This window comes from Grammomys surdaster, unplaced genomic scaffold, assembly GCF_004785775.1.
Source record: "Grammomys surdaster isolate TR1022 unplaced genomic scaffold, NIH_TR_1.0 173, whole genome shotgun sequence".
In the NCBI taxonomy this organism is placed as follows: domain Eukaryota; kingdom Metazoa; phylum Chordata; class Mammalia; order Rodentia; family Muridae; genus Grammomys; species Grammomys surdaster.
Window position 1 is genome coordinate 4273665 of NW_021604621.1, and position 11634 is coordinate 4285298.

The following is an 11634-nucleotide window of genomic DNA, read 5'->3' on the forward strand; positions in this document are numbered from 1 at the left end:
ATCCTAAATGTCCCTAAATGGGACATCTCTTTGACCTCTTCCCAGTCAAGGATCTGGGAACATGACTGAGGAGGGAGTAAAAATAACATTAAGAGCCAAATGGGGAGGAGATTTGTCTTCTGGACATGATGGGGTTTATACACATTGTAGTTGTCTCTATAAAACCTGTACAGCAGTGGTTCACAATATTCCTAATGCTGCAACCCTTTCACACAGTTCCTCACAAAGTAGTGACCACCAACATAATAAAGTTAGTTTCATTGCTACTTCATAACTGTAATTTTGCTACAGTTATGAACTTTGATGCAAATATCCGATATGCTGGATATCTGATATATAACCCCTGTGGGGGTCTCGACCCACAGGTTGAGAACCACTGCTGTACAGGCTGCACTATGGCAAAATTTCAGTATGGCTGGGGATAGGGGGTGGCAATCCTTTGGGAAGAGAAGATAGTCATAGTTGATGACTGATGAGGAAGGAAGACTCACTTTTCTTTTTGTAGGTCACCACTGGTAGGTTGTCAAAGCCCTCAATAGATAATCCCATACTGTGGATATATTGCCAGCATTAATTTGATTCGTGGAGTTATTAGTAACAGTAATAATAAAAAAAGATACATGAGTGTTGGTTGGGTAGTGTATTAGATTTGGTCAAAGCACATTGCAAATGTATATGAAATATTCAAAATATAAATTTGAAAAAACATTTTATACAAGACTGTCAAGTAACTGAAGTCTTCATTCCCTGGTGGTCAGAATAGTGCATTCATTTTAGAAAACAGTTTAGAAAACAGTTCCTTAAGCAATTAAAAATAGAGTTACCATGTGATCCAGCAATCCTGCTCCTAGACATATACCAAGAAAATATAAAACTCATATATATATATGTATATATATACATATATATGTATGTGTATATATACATATATATGTATATATACGTATATATATATGCATATATATACGTATATATACATATATACATATATATATATATATATTGCATTAACCATAATAGTCAAAAATGTAAATAATCCAAATGTCCATCAGTAAATGAATAACCAAAATGTGATAGAACCATATAATGGAATATTATGCACAAATCAAAGAAAATCGAATACCAATAAATGTCCTCATGTGGACGATCAAAATATTACATTAAGTGAAAAAGGACAGATATGAATGACCACACACCATATGAATCCATTTTATGAAATATCCAAAATAGGCAAATGCATGGGGGCAGAAAATAGATTCACAGTATTCAGGGGTTGGGTGTATAGGGAAATGGAAAGTAACTGCTAAGTGATACTGGGCTTCTTGGAATAATAATGATGTTCTGTGGTCATAATTGTATAACTCTATTATTGAACTTTATTTTTAAATGGGTGAATTTATAGTATGCTAATTAGATCTCAGTAAAGCTTTTTATAAAAAAGGTGGTATAGATCTTGGGAGAAAGAGAAAAATGAATCAACCATAGCTTCTCCTTTATGGCTGTCGTTATTTATTAGGGGGATTGATAATAAGTGTGTAAAAATAGTATTGCTGGACCCATTGTATATGCTAGCCTTGACTTTCTTTCATTTCATTTGAAATTTACAGTGTTCTTTTGCATTTAATTCATCCTTATATTGATGATCTTAAAGACTTTATGAGGAAAATGACACCAGATGCCAATAATACAGAGTAGAAAATATTCGCTTCCACAAAACAGGTACAGCTACGAGGGTGGGTGTGGTGGGGCACAAGTACAGCTCTAATGCTCGGGAGGTGGAAGTAGGGGGATATCTACAAGTACAAAGCTAGCCTAGGCTAAAAGGCCAACCTGCGATACAGAATTCCTCCAAAAATAATAAAAGAAAAAGAAAGTGCTAAAAATGTTCACAGCTCAAAGAGAGTGGAAAATGTATGGAAGAAGAGAATCAAGAGCCTCTGTTCTCTTGGAGTTCTCACTCTTCTAATCAGCCATGAGGAAAGTAAGTCAGGTACTTTAATGGGCAGAGGGACCTTAGAAAATGCAACCAGATGCCGTATATTCAAAAGAAAGAAAATCCAAAATATGGGTTGTGCCATGAGCTCCCCCAGGCAGTGGTCTCACTGCACATAGCCTGCGCTGGCAACTAACACTATGGTAAGCTGAGGAAAGTGATGTAAGGCCTCTTAAGCTGGAGTGTGCCTGCCACCTGCATCTGAACAGAGCTGAGCATGTGGAAACAGGAAACTCTCGGTCCATTAAGCAAGCTTCTAGGAGAGGAGTCAAATAACTGTGAGGTGGGCCTTCCACATGGCAGCTTCAGGGTGAGCTCAGCTGTTGCTGCAGTAGGCACTGGGTACTCTGCTCAGAACTGTCAGAAGCATTATAATTAAACCTCCCACCTCCCTCTGACCAGAGCTGACAGCTGTGCAAGCTGAGCTGCTAAGAGAGCCACATATATTCCTAAGTCCATTCTCATCCAGGAAAGGGGTGGAAATCATGCCACCCCCACAATTTCCAGAATAAAGAACGCTTCTAATTGATGAGTCAGAGATTCCTAAGGTATGTTGGACAATAGAAGCATTTCTTGATACTGGAAAAAGTGTGACATTTTCTGATAATATTGTACCTGTAACTACCTTATGATCCAGAAATTCAAACACTGGGATTTTTATCCAAGATGAATGACAATATGTATATTGAAAGACTTGTATATGATTATTCAAAGAAATATCTTCACAGTAGTTCCAATTGGAAACATCCTAGTATTCAATCAGTAAAGAAATAGATAAACAATTTCTTACTTTCAGAATGAAATATTGCTTAACAATAAAAGACAATGAACTATATATGTGTACATCCATACACTTATAAGTATTGTGTGTAATTTAGGTAAATACAAAATAATTATTCCCTGTGCCATTCTGAAGTGTCTTTATTGATTTTTATTCCTCCTCTCTCCCTCTCCTTCTGTATTATTCTTAGTTGAAATAAAATTATATCACTTTAAGTGATACTATCCCCAAGAACTGCAGACTATATAACAAACACTCCAATACCAGGGGTGTTTGTTATGAGAAATGTCATTTCAAGTTGTTGACAAGACTCCTAAAACAATATAGTCTACTACTAGCTCTTAGGTACCTCCTAGAAGTTGACGGTATCACGAGTAGTATTTTTGAGGTATCATGAGTAAAGCTTTTCTGGAATCTCTAGGATACATAATTTCACAGTGGATATCCTGGTCCAATGACTCTTACAGTTTCCATCCCCTCTTCTACAATGTTCTCTGAGTAGGTGTAGAAGTTGTGTTATCAATAGAACTGCTTATTTAAATATAAACAATAAGTAGATAACTTAAATTGTAAAAATAAGATGTGTCATGTCCAGCAGGGCATTAAACGGGTGCGGGGAGGTCACCTGAAAGAGAGCGGGGTGGGGGAGGGGAACAGACAAAGATGCAAAGAAATGATGATCTGTCTATAGTCTAATCAGATGGCCAATTTTACTTTTTTCACACAGGAGTTATATACACAAAAAGGCAGGACGTGGGGAAGGGGATGACGCAGGAGCATAGGTGTTCAGGGAGAGTACAGATATCTTCCAGAACAGAGTGTCATCTGGGTGAAGGTTCAGGGGACAGACCACTATGGCTCCGCCTATGATTCACTTGTCCTTATCTAAGTTGGTACTATCCACCAAGGCTACCTGTCTACAAGGTCTATGTATTCAGCCTGGCAATTTTCTACCAAAGCTGCTTGTTTACAATAGCTTCTAGGCATCTGTTTCAGTGTTTTTCCACAGAGACCCAAGACTTTATGTTAGCAGGCATGTATGTCAGGCCTATTGCTGATTTTAGGCCTATGGCTGATTTTAGGCCTTCAGTGTATAAGCAGGGCTGCCTCTGACAAAGATAGATACAGAAAAATAATATATGAAAATCTTCAGGCAAAATAATATGAAATGCTGTCTTCTGGACATGAAATGGCCTTTGCACTCACGAAGTCACACAGATCTGTAGTTAACTGCCCAATATGAACCCATCAGCATCTTATCATGTATAGGGAAGGGACCTTATGTGCTTCCATTCCTTTTTGAACAGTTATTGAGCAGTTATTAGTTGCTAAGTACCAAAGAGACATTTTCTTCAGTGATTTAGCCATTATTAAATTGCCCACACTTCAATAAATACCACCCCATCCATGCTCCTATAGGCATCCTTAATTAAATGCAGGGAGTCCCAAAAAAAGAGAGAGAGAACAAACAAAAGAGACAAGAAATAAGCGATGAAAGAGTTCAGTGGGAGGGAAATGAGAGGAAAATGGAAGCAAAATGACCAAAATACATTATAACTATTTAAATGCTATTGCTATATCTTTTTAACAATATTCATAATCTGCTAAAAATCAAAAAATCAGCATACAATGTATGGTAGATGAACAAAAATGTGCTACCTGTATCTAATAGAATATTACTCTGTAACAGAAAAAAAATCCCAATATTTATCAATGCAGTAACTTGGTTTCATATCAATGATAAGTTAAAAGGTAAACTTCAATGTTCCAGAATTAGTTATGCTTATTGCTATAGTCGAGAAAACACCTGTAGGGGTCCTTGGACGAAAACACACACAGCTTCCTTTAATACATTTTACATGACCTATGAGTCTTCAGCAATGAAAACCCAAAGAACCAAGGAAAATTGCTTATTTTATGAGATGTTCGATGAAGTGAATAGCTGTGGCAAACTCTGATAGGGCAGAAAAATGATGTGAGGCAAAAAGCTAGCTGGAACTTTGATAAGGTTGGCTTATTGGCATTCTTGTAGCTGTCTTCCCAAAGCTTCTGGCACAAGCTTCAAGGGGGTTTCATGGCCAGATTCAGAAAAGAACAAGCAAGGTTATTTGATTTCTTATTGACTGCTCCAAGAGAGAGGGGCCAGGGAGATTCAGGCATTCTCACATTTGTAGATCCGCAGTTCTTGCTAGCCTAAAATACTCATGATGGTCAAAGCACATGGTATACTTGGATGAAAATGTCTTTGTAAAGCCCATCAATATATACAATGAATATTATCCTAGTTTGCTTTGTGTTGCTGTGATGAACACCATGATCAAAAACAAACTTGTTAGGAGACAAGGTTTATTTCATTTTACACTTCTGAGGAAAGTCAGGGTAGGAATCTCGAGGCAGGAATCGAAGGGGAGACCCCGGAGGAATGTTGCTTACTGGCTTTCTTCCAGGCTCATGTTTAGTTACTACTTTTATATAGCCCAGGCCCACCTGCTGAGGTATGGCACCTCTCACAGGGGGCTGGGCCCTCCTTCATCAATTACCAATTAAGAAAATGCCTTATGATGGAGGACACCAAGAGAACACAGCCCATGGAATCAACTAAGCAGGGCTCATAGATCACAGAGACTGAAGCTACAACCACAGACCCTACATGGGTCTGAGCTGGGTCTTCTGCACATATGTTATGATTATGTAGCTAGCTGTTCTTGTGGGAGAGGAATGTGTCTTTAACTCTTCCACCTGTTCTTGGGACTCTTGTCCTCCTAATGGGTTGCCTTGTCCAACCTTGATATGAGGGTTTGTGTCTAGTTTTATCACAGTATGATATACCATGTTCGGTTGATATCACTGGGAAACCTGCCCCCTTTTTTTCCTTATTTATTTATTTATTTATTTATTTATTTATTTATATCCCAATCCCTGCTTCCCCTCCCAGTCCTGCCCTCACAGAGTCTCTCCCAACCCCCCTTTGCCTTCTCCTCTGACAGGATGCTCCTTAAGCCCCCTCACCCTGGCACATCAAGTCTCTGCCAGATTAGGTGCAAACTCTCCCACTGAGGCCAAACAAGGCAGGCATAAAGTCTGAGCTGCATGTCGGCTACATATGTGCTTGGGGCCTCATTCCAGCCTGTGTAGGTTCTTTGATTGGTGGCTCAGTCTCTGAGAGCTCCCAGGAGTCCAGGTTTGTTGACTCTGTTGGTCTTCCCGTGGGGCTCCCTTTCCCTTCAGGGCCTTCAATCCTTCCCTCAACTGTTCCATAAGTATCCAAGATCTCCAACCTCTGGGTATCAGCTTCTGTTCCAGTCCTCTGCTGGGTAGATCCTCTCAGAGGACAGCTATGCTAGGATCCTGTCTGTAATTAATAGTGTCAGGGATTGGTGCTTTGCCCATGGGATGGGTTTTGAGTTGGGCTGGTTATTGGTTGGCCTTTTCTTCAGTTTCTGCTTCATCCCCGAATTTCTTCTAGAGAGGACAATTTTGGTGTCGAAAGTTTTGTGGGTAGGTTAGTGTCCTTATCCCTCGGCTGGGGGTCCTGCCTGGCTACAGGAAGTGGCCTCTTCAGGTTCCACATCCCCACTGTTAGGCATTGTTAGCATTTCTTCCAGGCTCCGCCCAACAGTTGCCTAGCAACAGGCAAGTAAGAGCCTGGCTCACTATAAAAAGACTGGGCTTTCTCTCTTTCTCTCCCTGTCTCCTCCTCTCTCCTTTTTCTTATCCCCTCTTTGTCCTTTACCCCTTTCTCTCTCCATGTATTCCCAGCCAGCCTCTTCCCTTCTTTCTCCTCTTTCTGCTTTTCTATGTCCCCTTTATTTCTCTGCCTCCACTCCCTTCTCACCCCCGCTTCCCATGCCCCAAATAAACTTCATTTTATCCTAGACCCGTCATATGTCTGGTACCTCTGGGAGTGGTGCCTCAGCATGGGACAGCTAAGGCTCCCCTCCCACCACATCATTCCGCTGCATTACAAGACATATATTGGCTAAAGTCACTTGCATTGACTCCTGGGAGCCTACCACGATATATTCCACAGACCCAAATAAGTTAAACAAGAAGGAAGGCGTAAGCAAGAATGTTTGAATCACACTTAACAAAACAGTCATAGGAGGCAGAGCAAAGGACAGAACTGGGTGGGAGAGGGGATGGGGAGTTGTGGGGCAGGATTTGGTGTGAGAAGAGACAGGAGAGAGGCCCAGAGAGTCCGGAGAATGAAGGGAAACCTGCAGCTTCAGCGGGTGCTGGGAATCCCAGAGACCTGGGATGGAGGAGGCTCCCACAGCTAGGGTGACCTTTCTTTTTTATATCGAAATAGAGAAGGAGGGGATCTGGAGAAGAGAAGTGTGGCAGAAGACTGGGAAGAGCAGACAGAGGGGTAACTGCAGTCAGGATGTAATGTGTGAGAGAAAAAGAAAAGAAAAAAAAATGCCTCATGCCAATACAATGTAAGTGATTCTTCAGTTAAGGTTCCTTCTTCCCAGGTATGTAAAGTTGATAATAAAAGCCTATTATGACAATGTATACCAATAAGAATTTATTAGGAACTGATGAGATAACTCAATAGGTCATGTTGTTTGGTACAAAAGACTGACAACCTAAGTTAATTCCTGGAATCCATGGTAGAAAGAAAAAAAACAACTTCTGAGGGTCAGTGCTCACGCGTGCTCGAGCATGCACACACGCGTGTGCACATACACACACACACACACACACACACAATTAAAATTTTAAAAACATACAGTACTATGGAAGATTTGCATAATTGTGTATGCAATTTCACATCAAATTTTAAAAGAGCCACAGTCAACCGTGCATAGCAATATGGTCAGAAAGAAGTGTACTGATGCCTACAGAGAAATTAAATGAATGATACTTAGGGGTATGATGGAGGAAGTTTACTCGAGTGTAAATTGTAAGCTCCATGTGATAAGTGTGTGTGGCACAGTAAAAATCTCAAGTTTGTTGAAAACTAATAACGACATGCTAGAAAATATAACCAAACTCCTTTCCTTAAAAAAAAAAATACAAAAGAAACAAAAGAAGTAGCTCCCTCAAGAATCCAAGCCAATAGCTCTTGCTTAAAACTGACACATACCACATGCTTTTCGTAGCAGGTGACAATAACAAGAAGAAAGCTTTTTAATAATCCAAGGCAAACCTTGGTGTCTTTAAAATGCTCTGCAGAGATTCACAGCCTCATTTTGGAGTGAGGGGAGTGCTAATTCCTCAGAAGACAGGAATCAGCATTTCTAGAAAAGAAAAAGAATGCAGATGTCTATTTCGGATTCTCTTTTAAAGCTGAATGTATGAGCTCAACATAAAAACAGCCGCAAATCCCCCAAGCCCTGCTCGCATTTACCATGTTCTACTATTGTGTATTTTATGAGAGTTAAGGCTCTCCTACCCCTCACCACTAATGTTCCAAATCCCCTCTGTGTTTTCCTTGGATGAAAACCTGCAATCCATTCCCAGATCCTAGCCTTAAGGTATGTCTTTGATCTTTGCTATGCAGGTGGTAGACTCTACAGAGTAAATGGAAGATCTAAATCCAGATAGGAATGAAGTGGTGTGAAGTCAATGCTTTTGTGAGAGGAGACTGTTTAAACAACTTCAGAAGCTTGTGAGAAGGTAGAGAGAAAGAAAAAAAGACCCATGAGTCCACACTTACCAGCACACACAACACAAGTGAACATACTAATAGCATAGTGCATACTAGATAAATCAAAGGTCTTGTCAAGCCCAAATGAAAAAAATAAGACAACTATAATTTTATTGCAGATATATTATCTGGCTGTTCAGAAATTTGATCCATTTCTGTGTGTTCTGATTTTTAAGTGTACTTTTTTCTTTTGAAGTCATTATGGAGTTACCTGCAGTCGTAAAAAGTAATAGAGAGATCCAATCAGTTATCTTGCTCTAGTGGAAGCCAGAAAGGGTCACTGGATCATCTAGAGCTAGAGTTATGGGTAGGAGACTGACATGGGAGCTGAGACCTAAGCATGGGTCTCTACAAGAGCAATGAGAACTCTAACAACTGAGCCATCTCTCTAGCCTTATGTCGTCATTTTCTCCAATTTGCATCTTTACATATATAGTGTATGCATTATGAATTTATAATCATTACTTCATTTTTACATTTTAAATTACACAGGAAAGGGGGAGTTGAGAAACACAAAGCTATTGGTTTTTATGTTTTCCTATGTAGCTACTTTTATTCTTGAATAACTTCCATTGGTCATGCTGTAGAATTCTGTCCTTAGGGGGTTTTAAAATTTTTAAATTAACTTATTTTCCTAGCTAATCGTAGGACTATCCCAATCACCTGTTTTGTATTAGGTCAATTTTGGTATTTCATTTTTAACAGATATATTTGATCAGTATATATTCATTATACATGAGCAACAGAGGGACATTGCACACAGGTATATAATGTACTTTGAGGCTATAGCCTCCACCATGGTACTTTGTTTTTCAAGAAAGTGGACCATTTCTTCTAAATGCCCAATTGCTGTGTATAGAAGTTTTATAGTATTTCCTTATTATCCTTTGATGCCTACAATGTCTTTGATAATAGCCTGCTTTGTTTTGTTCTTTGTTTTTGCTGCTCTTAGTTTTTGCTTGTTTGCTTGTTAGGTTTCTGAAGTAGTCTTAACTGCAGTAGCCAAACTAGCTTCAAACTCAGGATCTTCTTGCTTTAGCCTGAGTCACCATAATCAGTGACATTTATCTTTCATTCTTGATGTTAATCATCTTTTCTCTTTGTGTCACTTTTGCTAGACATTTGCTGATTTTGTTCATATTTTCTAAGGATACATTTTTATTTATGTGTGTTTGCGTGTGTGTCTGTGTGTTCTGTTTGCTTCATAGATTTTTACTTATTTCGATCTGCTTGCTTTAGATTCCTTTTAGGTTCATGATGTAGATTTTTGTTTACTTTGGTTAGTTTTTCTCTTGGTTATTTTTAAAAATATCAGCTTCATCCTCTTGATTGGTGAGTGTTTCTGAGATCAATGTATGTCTGACTTTCTGTCTCGTTCTAACAAATCTTGAAGGAAAACTATTGAAGATGTTTGCAGACTTGTCTGTCTTACATTTTGTATTTTTCAGCTTCCTGGGTTGGTAATACACATTTAAGAAATTCTATATTTCCCGAGCAAGAAACCAGTTCTCGATGGAGCTTGGGGAAGGAAGTCTCTCCGTGAAGGTCTGAGGGAAGCGCTCACACCAGGTAGACACAGCGGGTAAGGATGACCCCAACAAGCCTCCGGGGCAAAATGTATGCCTTCTTCGTGCAGACCTGCCGGGAGGAGCACAAGAAGAAGCATACCGACTCGTCGGTCAACTTCACCGAGTTCTCGAAGAAATACTCCGAGAGATGGAAGATCATGTCTGCAAAGGAAAAGTCGAAGTTTGAGGATTTGGCCAAGAGCGACAAAGCTCGTTATGACAGGGAGATGAAGAACGATGTCCCTCCCAAAGGTGATAAAAAAGGAACGAAAAAAGATCCAAATGTTCCGAAGAGACCACCGTCTGCCTTCTTCCTGTTTTGCTCTAAACATCGCCCAAAGATCAAAAGTGAACACCGTGGCCTGACTATTGGAGATACTGCAAAGAAACTGGGTGAGATGTGGTCTGAGCAATCTGCCAAAGATAAACAACCATATGAGCAGAAAGCAGCTAAACTAAAGGAGAAGTATGAAAAGGATATTGCAGCATACCGTGCCAAGGACAAAAGTGAAGTAGGAAAGAAGGGTCCTGGTAGGCCAACAGGCTCAAAGAAGAAGAATGAACCAGAAGATGAGGAAGAAGAGGAGGAGGAAGATGATGAAGATGACGAGAAGGAAAATGAGGATGAAGAATAAATGGCTGTCCTAAAGTGTGGAGTATATGTGCTCAGGCAATTATTTTGCTAAGAATGTGAAATTCAAGTGCAGCTCAACATTAGCTTCAGTATAAAAACTGTTCAGATTTTTGTATAGCTGATGAGATTCTTTGTAGAGAAAATACTTTTTAAAAAGTTTGTAGCTTTTTCAAGGGCTACAACGTACAGTTAGATTTAAAGCTTTTGATGTTGAATGTTTCTAAATACTTAATGGTTTCTTTAATTTCTTATGGTAGCAAAAAAAAATCTTCATAGGAATTTGTATTACCTGTAAAAAAATTTTTTTAGGATGTTGCGTTTTTTGTTTTTTTTCTTTTTTAAAAAATTTGTAATGAAATAATGTATATTAAATTTTTTTTAAAAAGAAATACTATATTTCCCTGTGGAGCAATTCTTTTATAGAGATATTGTGGCTCTTTATCTGATGATACAGATACATTTTTATCTTATATAATGCTTTCCTTTGAATTAAGATATGGTAAACCAAGCCACGCAATACTTTTTTCATTTATTTATTTATTTACTGTATATCCGATTGCAGCCTTTCCCCCCCCCCAACTACTTCCAGTTCCCTCCTCACACATCCCCTCCTCCCATCCCTTCACCTTCTCCTCTGAGAAGGGGAGGGACCCCTGAGTATCACCCCACCCTGGCACATCAGGTCACTGGAGGACTAGGTGCATCCTCTCCCACTGAGGCCAAACAAGGCAGGCCAGTTAGGGGAATGGGATCCACAGGCAGGGAACAGATTCAGGGACAGCCCCTGCTCCAATAATTGGGGGACCCACATGAACACCAAGCTGCACCTCTGCTACATATCACACAATACTTTTGAATTGAGGTATTGTTTGACTTTAGAAAGTTAGCATGGGAGTGTTAGCTTACAGGAGATTTCACTAGGCTTTTCCCTGGAACCTAGCGACAGCTTATATCATCATCTGCCACTACCAGGTGCTTCAGGTGTGGGCTGAGTATAAGGGCTGC

At 39.6% G+C, this 11634-nt stretch overlaps 1 pseudogene; it reads left to right on the plus strand.

The window, feature by feature from the left end:
- Window positions 1–1972: 1972 nt before the first annotated feature.
- Window positions 1973–10630, plus strand: LOC114621260 (annotated as a pseudogene).
- The last annotated feature ends 1004 nt before the right edge of the window (window positions 10631–11634 follow it).